We start from the raw sequence: 13,423 nt of genomic DNA, 5'->3' as shown, positions 1-13,423 counted from the left end.
GCCTGATAGAATTCATTCCCTTGAATGTAACAGCCTGTTACATCCTGTTACATTCAAGGGAACGCTACGGTATGCAAATGTCACACATACACACTAATGTGGAACAAATCAACAAACTATTACCCCTCATAGAACTATATTATATCCAACTAATACAATAATTTAACAACTCCTGTGTACGTTCTACCAGGCATAATATTGCATATATATTACATACGCACGACTCCGGAGAGATTAATATTTAGAGCCAGTCCTCCAGAAATTCACATTCCACGAGCACTTGCTTGCCCCGTGGAGAGCATTTGCCAAGAGCTCATTATCGCTCGGCTAATCCTTAAAGTGACAAGATGGCATCACAGCACAGCACTACTGGGCGGCCATGCTCCCCTCTCACCCGGGGATGAGGCAACACATAGCAAGTTTAACTGGCGGCTAGGGATGGCCGCTAGCTATCTTTAACCATCTAGGATCGCCAGCATTGGATGGCTGCTAACTATCTGACAGAAATGACAGTTGGCTACAGGTGGCTAGCTAACACTAAAGTTAAGTACCTCTTAGCTCTGACGACAGACGGCTAGTTAGCATTTTACAGCTATAACTTATGACTTCGAGAGCCGGCAAGCTAGCCCTGACTAGTCATGGATTTCATGATTCTTTTCCTTGATTCAGTTCGCGTCGGTCATTTCGCCGTTTGTTCGAATGGAATGCACGGTTCTCAGCTGAGTCAGAACCGAGCTGAGTCTCAGCTCCTCCCTCGTTCTCAAACGATCGCGCAAACAGTCATCAATCAACACACAACATTACAACTAAGTAATGTTCGGAATCGGGATGTTGTTGCCCGGGCCCGTCCCTCTTCACCACTCTGCTAACTTAACATGGTGAACAGCGAGTCAGCGAGTGGGAGTCGAGTCCGGGAGAACGAAAGATAGAGACGAACGAGAGAGAAACTGAAACGTGGAATCAGGTCGGTTCATTCTTGTTAAAGAGTTGTTCCTTCGAACTGATTCGGTCGCAAACGACCCATCACTAGCCCTGACAGTGGGCTAAACTAGTAGGCTACTGATCAGTGACTGAAAGTTGGCTGGCTAGCTTTGAGACGGGGTGCTAGCTAGCGCTGAAGGTCACGATCCAGCACTGAGCTAACTATCCAGCTGACAGACAGCTAGCTAGTGCTGGCTACTAGCTCACACTGTCAGTTGGCTAGCTCCAACAGGTGACCAGCAGCGACATTCCTTATGAGGAAGCTAAGTAGGTCTGAGTGACCAACAAAATGACCAACAATACGTTTCTTGGACCACGCTTCTACTATTTAATAATCCAATTATAATTGGCGTTGGGTTTAAATTTGTTGTTGCTGAATCATTCATTCAGTTAGTTGATTAACTTACCTTTGGTGGGAACTTTTGACAGGGTGGTTAAAATAGCCTCTGTTTTTCATCAGATGAAAAACAGATGAGTGTGTGTGTGTGTGTGTGTGTGTGTGTGTGTGTGTGTGTGTGTGTGTGTGTGTGTGTGTGTGTGTGTGGTTAATGTGTGTGTGTGTGTGTGTGTGTGTGTGTGTGTGTGTGTGTGTGTGTGTGTGTGTGTGTGTGTGTGTGTGTGTGTGTGTTAAAATGTAAGACTTCGGAGATAGCTAAAGCTTGGTACATGTGTCAGAGAGGACTCCACCGGTTGTCCGATCTGTGCCTAATCTGTCCAGCTGGTTGGACCATCTCTGCAGCACAGTCCTCATCGTTACCCACTGGGGATAACCAACGCGTTTCCTTCACATGAAATACTCCCCCCGGTTCAACAGACTCACATTAGTCAGAATCCCATTAGCTACAAGCTTGCTATGCTAGGAGCCGAACCCAACCCACTGAGACAAATGACTTGTCCGGACACGCTGCGAGGAAAAACTGCAACGCAGAGCACTTTTACATAACTCTACTGTTAATCATTCTCAATATTAGCTCTTGTTCAGGGCCTTAACTGGGATGACATGGTTTTTTATACCTCAAAATCTATCTCAAATTCATGTGAAAGAGTTGGGGGATTTTTTTTTTTTAAAGGACAAAAAGTAAAAAGGAAGATCTTGTTCCGTTTTGGTCTTGGAAGAGGGAGGACTGGATTTATCAGAATCGTACGAAGGAAGCACACACACACAGACACAGAACCAGGCTTGTTGGGACATTTCCCTTAGAGACGGAGCATTCCAGAACACAAAAAAAACAGAGAACAAATCCAAACCTGTCCCTCAAACAATCATTCTAATTAAAAAGGATTCCTGATTTCCCAGTTATGATCAAGGCCACAAGACAAATTCATAACCAGACATGGTGCAGACGAAGTGAGTGAGTTGGGAAGAACTGCAGTTTGGGATTTTAAGTGAACACAAACATAAAGAATTGATTAGTTAAATGGAATATTTCAATGTCCACAGACTCCTCAAAGTTCCAATAAGATATATGACATTGTCACAATAGAAAAAGACAGCTATAGTGCGTAACATACTCATACTTTCAATTTTCAAGGACTCCACAACAACTCATCAGGTTTCTTTGTATACATTCAGGATACATAACCTTCCATTCTCGAGAAAAACCCTGTCTGACAGAGGGGCTTGTGTGAGCATTTCGGTGAGCAATAAAGCATAGTTCAGTGTGTCGTGTTGCAGTCGAGTTTGTGTCCAGACAAACTAGGGACTGTTGCTTTGTGCTACATATTCCACGGTATTTGATTAAAAAACACAATTTGCAGCGATTGAACCCATCACTACAGAGGCGTGTTAAAGAGGTCCAGCAGTCACCTAAAGGGCAAGGGCTACACTAGAGAGAAGCCTTCTCCAGCAACCCGTTTGAAAAGCAAATTAAAAGAGAGCTTAAGAGTGAGAGAAAAAAAATAACAATAGAAACCATTCTATATCGACATGCTGGTAAACCAGCAGCAGTTCAGGAACGACAAAGGACAAGCAGTATGCCAGTCGAACCAGTACTAACAACAACGTGAGACTGCTACCAGCATGAGAGTATTATTCCAGTATAAGGGTCGTACCAGTATGAGAGCACTATGCCATGTGTCATGAGTCATAAATAGATAAGGGCTCGGATAAACAGAGATAAACACACACACACACACACACACACACACACACACACTGAAACCGACAAACAGAGACGTTAACACACAGGAATACACACATGGAACACAGGAAACGATACACAATAATACAAACACCCACACCCACTCCCCCCTCCCCACACATACGTCATGAAGCCAACTGACTCTGTATTGGGACAACATTCTCTCGGTATCAGGAAATGTTCAACAGTTCAACAGTAACATAACAATAACTCAAACCACATCTACTTTCTCCTATTGTACTTACGCGACTTCATGAGCAAACGTCTTTCTTTCTGGGGGGAGTTTCTGTGAACTTCTACCTGGACAGGTACACGCTGAGCAGCAGCAGCTAAAAGGCAAACAGGGAGAGCCAGGGTGGAAAGTTAAGACACTCCTTGAAAACCAAAAAAAAAAGGACTTTGTCCAGGGGACACCGGCATCTGATTGGCTGTGGCTCCCACAGAGGTGAAACCTAATCTGCCTCACTCAATCCCGGGAGATTTCTACCTGTGTCAACTGAAAAACCTGCTTACCTGAGTCCCAACAAGGTGAGCGTAAAGTGACTGGGCAGAAGAGGAGGGCGGAGCAAAGGGGGGGGGGGGGGGGGAAAGGTAATCAGCAGAGGGAACTGCCCCGACCAGCTCTGGGAGAACGTTGAAAGGGCTTTCCTGATCAATGTAGAGGGGGGGAGGGAGGACGGTAGAGAGAGAGAACACAGACAGAGACAATAGAGAAAGCAGCTACACAGGAGGCTATTTTGTGTGCATGGTTTGTATAGACGTAATGAGCATTATTGTTAGCAATGCGGCGGGTGTGTGGGCTGTTTCATTTCGTACCTGACATTAAAACAAACACAATCAAAACAAAGACACACAAACAACATTAACATTGTGCCAGACACTCTCACAGAGGCACAGGAGGCCCATTGGAGAAGATTATGTGAAGATATTTCAGTCTTGGTTCCACTGGGAGCCAACAACCCAGCCCTGGAACTCTGAATACACGTACACACACACACACACACACACACACACACACACACACACACACACACACACACACACACACACACACACACACACACACACACCCTGTAATCAGAGTAAATGACAGCATGCTTGTAGCATGTTACAGTAAGTGTGCACAACACACACAAGAGCAGTGTTATGGCTTGTAAGGTAGAGATTAGCGTTTCCCTCTGCTGTGGTTTCCCTTTGCGTGTTGACAATAGCTGCATTATATACAGTAAGTGTGTGCGTGTGTGTGTGTGTCTCTGTCTCTGGAGTTGTACAAAAACAGACATTATCCCGTAGATGTACCTGTGGTTTTCCTCGTTGGCGACCGGCAGACAGGTGCGTCGGAGACAGAACAAACGTTTTCAACTGACTCACACGGTGTCCCCGTCACACGATGAAACACGTTTCCTGTTTCACTTGTTTCTTAATGTTTATTTAAAAAGGGGTTTGGCACAAATCGTGACATATCCAGTTTGATGGATTTAATGGACTAAGATCGCAGTGCTTTTATTTCATACTTTGAACTAGGCTGTTCGATATGCCGCTATATATTGCGGGGGATGAGAGAAAAATGTCTATCAATAGATATTTCCCTCTATCGTCACTATCACTATTTTACCTTACGACAATATTTTACGTCATTCTCACCCTGCTTTACGTTCACTACAGGTGTTCTACGGATACAAAAACAAACTTGGAGGAACATGACACAGAAAGAACATCCCCACAATAGTCCGAGACAAGAACAAGAGTCAAAAATTTGATCTGAAATTAAAGGGGTGATATTATGCCATAGATGCTGGTAGACCTATCCAATGTACATCTAGGTGGACACTCCCACTTGTGATGTCACTAAGGCACAGGAAAAGGTTTGTAATGGCTAATCACACTCACATCTGGTGGCATAATATCACTACTTTAAGGCTGGCTTTACACGACAACGATCTGAACACAAACCGCAAAAGTGGCGTTGCGTTCCCACTTTTCATTCCGCGTTTAGACAAGCGTCTTTGGGTGGAAATCTGCGTGCATACGGTGACGCAAAAATGTGTGAAATCCGACATGATTGTTGTGGTTTGCCTGTACTGCACATGGATGTGACGTAAACACGTACGGGACGAGAGCCAGCGTGAGCAGCTCAGAGCACGCTTTTGCATTGTTAACCCTTTAGACGGAAACGCAACGGTGGAGCGTTTTTAAGAGGGTGGGTTAATATTTTTTGCATTTTTAAGCCCCGAAAATGCTATCGCCGTCTAAACGAAAGGCACTTCTGATAAAATATTTAGTCGGTTTCACCTGGGAGCGTTGTCGTGTAAAGCCAGCCTGAGGGAAGTGATGTCAAACAAGTTTCAAAGAGTCTTCAGTGTGCGGATATGTGGAGCTCGATGGGAGGATCAGGGCCAGGAGACGGTTGGGCGTACGGTGGACGTGGATGTGTGGAGCTCTGTCTGAGCAGCGGTTTATTTTGATGCTCGTGTCCGAATGAGGGTTAAAGGTGCCATTGCATCGTTTTTCCATTAATTTTGCGGTGGTCACTAGTAGCAATGAATGCCGGTATGACGCCAAGTATGACGCCAAGGTTTGTGGCGCATTTCATATCCAACATCCCTCGTTATAATGCTCATACACAACTACTGTACTACCCCTTCTTCCTAGAGCGCTCAGCCCACTCAGAATGAGTCCCCCAAATGTTTGTTTTGTTTTTTTGTATTCCAAATGGTTAGATTTGTTATATTGTTAAATCCATCCAAGTTGGGGATAGTACCAAGTGTGTACTCAAAGAATGGGTTATTGGGTTAATAACGGTTATTCAAAGATTTTGATTTAAATATCCCTTTTTTCAAATAATCCTAACATACTTCATGGTTTTACACCATGACTCTGCTTGCTCTGTGTGTGGAGCCTAATTGTAGCTCCCAGGTGTGCAGCCTTATCTAATTAATTAATTAGCTAACGAGCTCCTCCTGATCCCTTAAACACTTGATATACATAAACGCCACATTGGCTGCTCCAGCCCGGTGCTGCGATTAGTCAACGAGTTGCTGCGTTCATGTCTATGCGCAAACAGACCTGTTGAGCTTTCAGCAGACACTCCCAACACACTGGCTGATTACGACCATTACACCCAACCACTCTGTGATTGTGGAACATTTGAGTCAAGTGAGAACGATGGTGTGTACAGAGTTTGATGAAGAAAGTAGCCCAACGATTGTGCCTGGTCGTATCCCACATACTGGCACATAGCTTTGTTGAGCACTGGTTAGATGGGGTGCATTTTGTCCAATCAGAGGGGATTAGCATTCTCCGATTGCAGGTATGTACACAATCTTGCCTCATTACACCTGCTGCTAGCGCTGCCTTGTTCAGAGTAGACAAGAAAAACAAGAACAAATCAGTCAAATTAATTATGTGAAGAACACTGATAACATGCTTGAAAGGGATTTAGATAATTTTGTTGTTATTATTCAGCATGTTATTATGCATCCCTTCTATCAATCTGAGCTATGGTGTTATCGGTAAAAATCAGCAAGCCTATGATTTGTGGTTTGAATGTTATGCGTGGCCACGTAGACTTTGTCATGCAGTCCAAAAAGTAAATGTTGACATTGGGATCCAACCCAAAATCAGAAAACTCTTTTAATTTAGTTAAACAAAAAAAAAAAAGAGTGATTTCTTTTTTTTTCTGCATCAGCAGGCAGCTGCATATACTGTACTCACTACACCTGACAAATAAAGGCTGAATGCACAGATGGAACATCCACATTAATACACAGACAGAACACATAAAGGAGGGATTACACAACGCCAACATGCACCAAAAGCAAATGAGATGAAACACATTAATCACCTTGTATGACAAACGATGAAAAACGATTCTCAAAGTGTGGCATGTTAAAATGCTTGTGATTCATCCAACCAATCATCACTCCTAAATAAAAAGATTAGCGGGGCGACAAGGAGACTCTTCCATCAGGCACCTGATGAAAAAGAATGGCTTAATGAGCACCCATGATTAATGACCAGGGATCACTTTGAAGTTCTGGGAAAGTGTCAGCACTAAAAGGTTATTATAATAATGGAGGGCTGGAAAGTGTATTGTTTTGCTACAGCAAGGTCTCAAATTGCTTGTTCTGTGACCAGAAGGCCCGATGTTGTTCTGTGACTAGAGATTGCTTGCGCTGTGACTACAAAGTTAGATTGTTGTTGTAAGCCGACGGGTCTGCGAGCTGAAGGTGAGCCTGTTGTTCTGTGTCTAGAAGGGAGTTAATATTGGCCACTGTCCATGTCCATAGGGGAGGGCAAAGGTGAGCCGAGTGCCGCGTCCGTGCTTCCACCTCGGCTAAGATTCTTTAACACTGTCATGCAGGTGGGCGCACATTCTCCCTTTCTCTTGCTTTTTCACTCTCTTTTTACACTCGTTTCGCACACACACACACACACACACACACACACACACACACACACACACACACACACACACACACACACACACACACACACACACACACACACCACCAACTTTTGATGAGAAGTAAACTCTTTCTAGACGTTCGGGGTGCTGGGGATCAATTTGAAATTAAATGCTAGAATTTCAACACAGTGATCTAAATTCACAGAATCCCATTTTCCACTTTCCTTCCCCTTCTCTCTCTCTCTCTCTCTCTCTCTCTCTCTCTCTCTCTCTCTCTCTCTCTCTCTCTCTCTCTCTCTCTCTCTCTCTTTGCACCGATGCTGTTCCCTGTCTTCTCTCAGCGGGGCCTGTGAGGAAGGGGTCTTTCAGGAGGCTCTCCCCTCTACTCTGGAAATCCATATTTCATGTGGGCAATCGTCCTGTTTTAAACAGCATGAATTTGGAAGACAGAAAGCCAGTGAGGTTATCATCAGACACGCGCACGCACGCACGCACACGCACACACACAGAGCTTTAGAGCGAGAGAAAAAAACAAAACAATAGAACCCATTCTGTATCAACACGCTGGTAAACCAGCAGCAGTTCAGGAACGACAAAAGACAAGCAGTATGCCAGTCGAACCAGTACTAACAACAACGTGAGACTGCTACCAGCATGAGGGTATTATTCCAGTATCAGGGTCGTACCAGTATGAGAGCACTATGCCATGTGTCATGAGTCATAAATAGATAAGGGCTCGGATAGAGATAAATAAACACACACACACACACACACACACACACACACACACACACACACAACTCAGAAGGAGCTTGAATGTGGTATTTCAAACAGTACAACTCATGTAGCCTGCTCCTTTCCATATCTAAATGGAGGGATCCTGCTGTGTTTTCCTTCCAAATGTTCCTCTCCTCCAGCTGGCTCTGAGTATTGTTTTCCTCGCCCGTCTAAAGGGCTTAGGGTGATGAAGGACTATATAAATATACATGTCTTGTCTTGTCAATTCTAACTGTCAAACGTCAACAGTGGCAGCATTTGTGTCGGCTCAGTTTTCATAAAGACAGGCCACCGCTGTTGAGGGGGGGAAATAATTTATCCGTGACAAGCGGGGCTCTCGTTTTACAGACTGGTGGAAGGGTGTGTATAATTGATGATCATCTCTGGTTTGAGTTCCTTGTTTAGCTGTGATGAGACACTGGTTATTCTGAGAGACTTATTCGAGGAGGTCAACTCGTCGGCCTTGGACCGCCCCTGATGTCACCTGAGTCGTTATTTAAGGAGCTGGACTTCCCCTTAATTCCGTTTCGAGAGAGAGAGAGAGAGAGAGAGAGAGAGAGAGAGAGAGAGAGAGAGAGAGAGAGAGAGAGAGAGAGAGAATGTTGAGATAAAAACTTGAAAACACACTCCCTGTCCTCGGCTGATCTGGGTCAAAGTGACAGCTTGTTTGAAACTAGCCAGGGTCACCTTCTAGTGTCAAACTAGCCAGGGTCACCTTCTAGTGTCAAACTAACCAGGGTCACCGTCTAGTGTCAAACTAACCAGGGTCACCTTCTAGTGTCAAACTAACCAGGGTCACCTTCTGGTGTCAAACTAACCAGGGTCACCTTCTGGTGTCAAACTAACCAGGGTCACCTTCTAGTGTCAAACTAGCCAGGGTCACCTTCTAGTGTCAAACTAACCAGGGTCACCGTCTAGTGTCAAACTAACCAGGGTCACCTTCTAGTGTCAAACTAACCAGGGTCACCGTCTAGTGTCAAACTAACCAGGGTCACCTTCTGGTGTCAAACTAACCAGGGTCACCTTCTGGTGTCAAACTAACCAGGGTCACCTTCTGGTGTCAAACTAACCAGGGTCACCTTCTGGTGTCAAACTAACCAGGGTCACCTTCTGGTGTCAAACTAACCAGGGTCACCTTCTGGTGTCAAACTAACCAGGGTCACCTTCTGGTGTCAAACTAACCAGGGTCACCTTCTATTCGATATAACCAGGTTCTATTTTTGTTTACCCCGCAGCTCCTGTGCTTTTTTTTTTTTTGAATGTTGTTATTGTTGCTGTTGTTTTTCCAAGCGCAAACTGTCCTGAACACCCTTTCAGAATAAGAGTCCCAGACACATTTAATCAATGTGATCTGGAAAGTAATCTTGGAGGAACAAAGGTTGGTTTTTCATCCACAACTTTGTCTGCTGAAGAATTTGGTTAGAAGTGGTTAGGTTAAGGTATTAGGCCACAGATGGTTACGTTTAGGTGTTTGGTTAGAGATGGTTACGTTTAGGTATTAGGTCGAGATGATTATTTAAATATTAGGTTAGAGACAGTTAGGATTAAGGTGTTAGTTCACAGATGGTTAGCTGTAGGTAATAGGTTAGAGATGGTTATAGCTTTGTGTACCGGTAGTTTAAGTAACGGTAAGTGTGGTTAAGGTAAGGCTTTGGCAAGGTAAAGTGCTGGTGAAATAAACATTATCCTCTGCTCATTGTTTGTCACGGCTCATTCACAGGAGAGCAGGTTGAGTCAGGTTGAAAAAGTAGGGCACTCTAATGTAACTTCCTCAGCACAGACACATTAATTTGGCAACATAACGACATTGTTCGATAAGCCATTAGTCCCATAATGCAAGAACCGCCATTGTCTGATAAACTGCGCGTGAGTCTGTATGTGTGTGTGTGTGTGTGTCTGTGTGTGCGTGTTATATTGAAATGCATGAGATGGGTGATGCTGTGTGTTGTCCTATTTGTCAAATGTCACGGTGATGGTAGGCAGGACAGACGTGAAGGGAGACATTTACACAGAATACTAAAGATGAACACTGAATACCACTGGGAGATGGGACAGGGAGGCAGAGACAGGCCGGAGAGAGAGATGGACAAGAATATATATATATATATATAGAGAGAATGAATCAGAGACAGAGAAATACAGAGATATGTATCTCTATATAGAGAGAGAGCAATACAGATAGTGAATTATATATAGAGAGATACAGAGGGAGAGTAAGGAAGGGGGAGAGCGAGATAGTGATATGGAGGGTGAAAGAGGGACCCAGAAACCGAGCGATAGAGAGCTATAGAAGAGATATTGACATATGTAGGAGCTAGAGGGATAAAGAATGAGACGGCTACAGAGCAATGGAGATATATGGAAGGAGAGATACCACAGAGAGAGACATGGGGAAAATATAGAGGGAGAGGGAGAGAGGCAGACTGATGGTCAAGGGTTAGCAAGAGAGTGTAGGCGACGGTAAGAGACGGTGTGTGTGTGTGTGTGTGTTTCTAGGCTGGCCTCTGTGTCATGGCACAGAGTCATGCAGACACACACAAACGTGTGTGTGTGTGTGTGTGTGCGTGTGTGTGTGTGTGCGTGAGTGCGTGCATGCGTGCGTGCGTGCGTGTGTGACAGCGGGCGTGTGTGTGTGTGCGCTGAAGTGCTTGTTAAAGATGGACCTCGAGTCCCAGATGCTCTACAGGAGGACAGATTCATTAACAACCGGCCAATGGTCTCCCTGCCTGTCACTCAATGCCCTTCGAGGCTGGCAACAGCGGAGCTCTCTGATTGGCAGGACTGGACACGGAATCAGCTTGTTCTTTTGAGCAGACGGAAGGTAATAAGGCAGTGGGTGTATCATAATATTGTAACCCTCTTCGTCACTGTATTTTCTATGTTGTGGAAACCCATTTCTAAATATGTCCTGTCATGTTTGACAATGTGAGGAATGTCCATAGATACTAATAAAATAAAGAATGGGTTTTTGGATTTTCGGTGCCGTTAAAGTAGCATTAATAATCGTTTACTGCTTTAACGGCACCGACAGTCCAAAAACCCAGTCGAAACTAGATGGAAAAAAAGTGTGTAGTTCAAAACGTGACTTTTACTTCTTCGCCACCTACAGAGTTTGTTATGTACGATCGTTCAAAAACCCCCCATGTTATTTCCCATAGACATTTGACCGAGGGAACCGGAGCCTCGGAGGCGGGAGTTATTATTCAGAGGTCTATGAGAGAGAGAGAGAGAGAGAGAGAGAGAGAGAGAGAGAGAGAGAGAGAGAGAGAGAGAGAGAGAGAGAGAGGATTAAAGTGAAGTGGCTGGGAAACGGATTGAAAATGTTGCAGTGGGAAGGAGAGACGTGAGACGCAGACGGACGTGCTGCAGGTTCATCGGCAGTTGAATGGAGGGAAGCATTTGCATATCCTCCCCAGAGAGAGTCGTGATGGCAGGGAAACCATCCCATGTATAATGTATGTATCAGCCACTTAAAGGAACATACGTGCTCCGGGAACATCCCAGGATGGACTTTATCTATGTGAGATAAGCCCCGCTCCCCCGCGGGGGGTGTGATGACCAATCTCCCCTCTCCAGTGTGACCAATCCCGCCACAGTGCCCAGGCTCAGGAACACACCGGCTCCCAGCATGCATCTGGGCCACCCCCCCCCCAGAGCTCTGGAAGCACCTTGGATCCGTGGCGAAACGTTGGCGTCAAGAGATTTCCCCCCCCCCCCCCCCCCCCCCCCCCCGACGTTATCACGGAGCTCACCTGAGACGTGGAAGCATCCCGGTCCTCCACACCTGGTCAGGGTTAAGGTTAGGGTAAGGGTGCATGGGGTAGGGCGACGGCTAGTTTGATTCTAGTTAATTAAGTAGTCTTTATTCAACATTGACACCGTGAACCGTCAGTAAACTGTGAACTAACAGTTTAGTTCATTGGTTCGGTTGTGCTTATCAGTGCAATAGCTAATGTTGATTAATGGTTAGTCAATGTGCTTGTATGATTAAGGAATATTTTTTGCTTGTCTGAGGATAGATAATGAACTTTTGGATTTAGATTCCTGTGCAATCTCTGTTTTTGCCGGAGATCTGCGCTGGGTTTGTGACAGCCGGGTTCATCCAAGCATTCAGAAGATAGAGAATCGGACTGTTTGGAATGCAGATAGGTATGGTTATATAAGGACATTCTAATCAGGCTGCGCTACGCTTTAGTCTCTCAGGTTCATTTTTACTTTTGTTTGGCCCTTTTTTGGAGAAAAAAAAAACGGCGTACCCGGGCTCACATGGTTTACGATGTCTACTTACCCAGAAGATGAGGATTTACCGCCATGTAAACAGAGCAGGCTGTTATGTCATCCATCAACCCCTTAATGCAGAAACCCAGGTCTGAAATAGGTCCCCCCCTTCTCCGCCAGCGACACGCTCTGCCACGCAACAACAAACCATTTGAATCAACTTGTTTAAAAACGTCTTCGCAATTTGTCACGCCGTGCAGTGCAGTGTGTTTATTTCCCCAGGTAATATAACCCCCTAATTCCCCGAGCCCACACACACCCCAGCGTCTCCCAATGCCGGCGTGGTAGGAGGCAAAGCTTGGCCTGAAAGCTGCGTCTTGTTTAGTGTTTATGAAAGCAGCGCCATTTTTTTTTTTTTTTTACAGTGTTGGGGAGGGCCTTGGAGCATTTGGGGGGGGGGGGGGGGGAATTAAATGTCTATAAATATTAAAAAGACTCACTTCCCGCTCGCCTAACTGCGCGTCGGAAAAGCCTCAGGCTCGCGGTCGCCGACGACTTCTGAGGGAGCCCTGAAATTCGTCGGTGTTTAGTTTAACAGTTTAGTTTGTTGTGAATAACTTTCCGACATTAGAAGTGGAAAGTGTGCCGCTAGCACGGGGGGGAAGGATAAACATATCGTTTATTCAGAGATGTAATTATCCCCGTCTACATGTTCTCCCTCCATCACGGCTGTCTGTCTGATGTGAATTCTAAGATCCCGCGCTCCTGGTGAACAGAATCACTGGGGTTCAGAGCTCGATTGGCTGTCTTTTGTTTTGTGACATAATTCATATTTAGTATATTTACATATTTATATTTTACTTTTACAATTGTTACTATATATATAGATATATATATA

Source organism: Micromesistius poutassou, assembly GCF_964030765.1.
Source record: "Micromesistius poutassou genome assembly, chromosome: 9".
Lineage (NCBI taxonomy): Eukaryota > Metazoa > Chordata > Actinopteri > Gadiformes > Gadidae > Micromesistius > Micromesistius poutassou.
Note: the sequence above shows the minus strand (reverse complement) of the source record.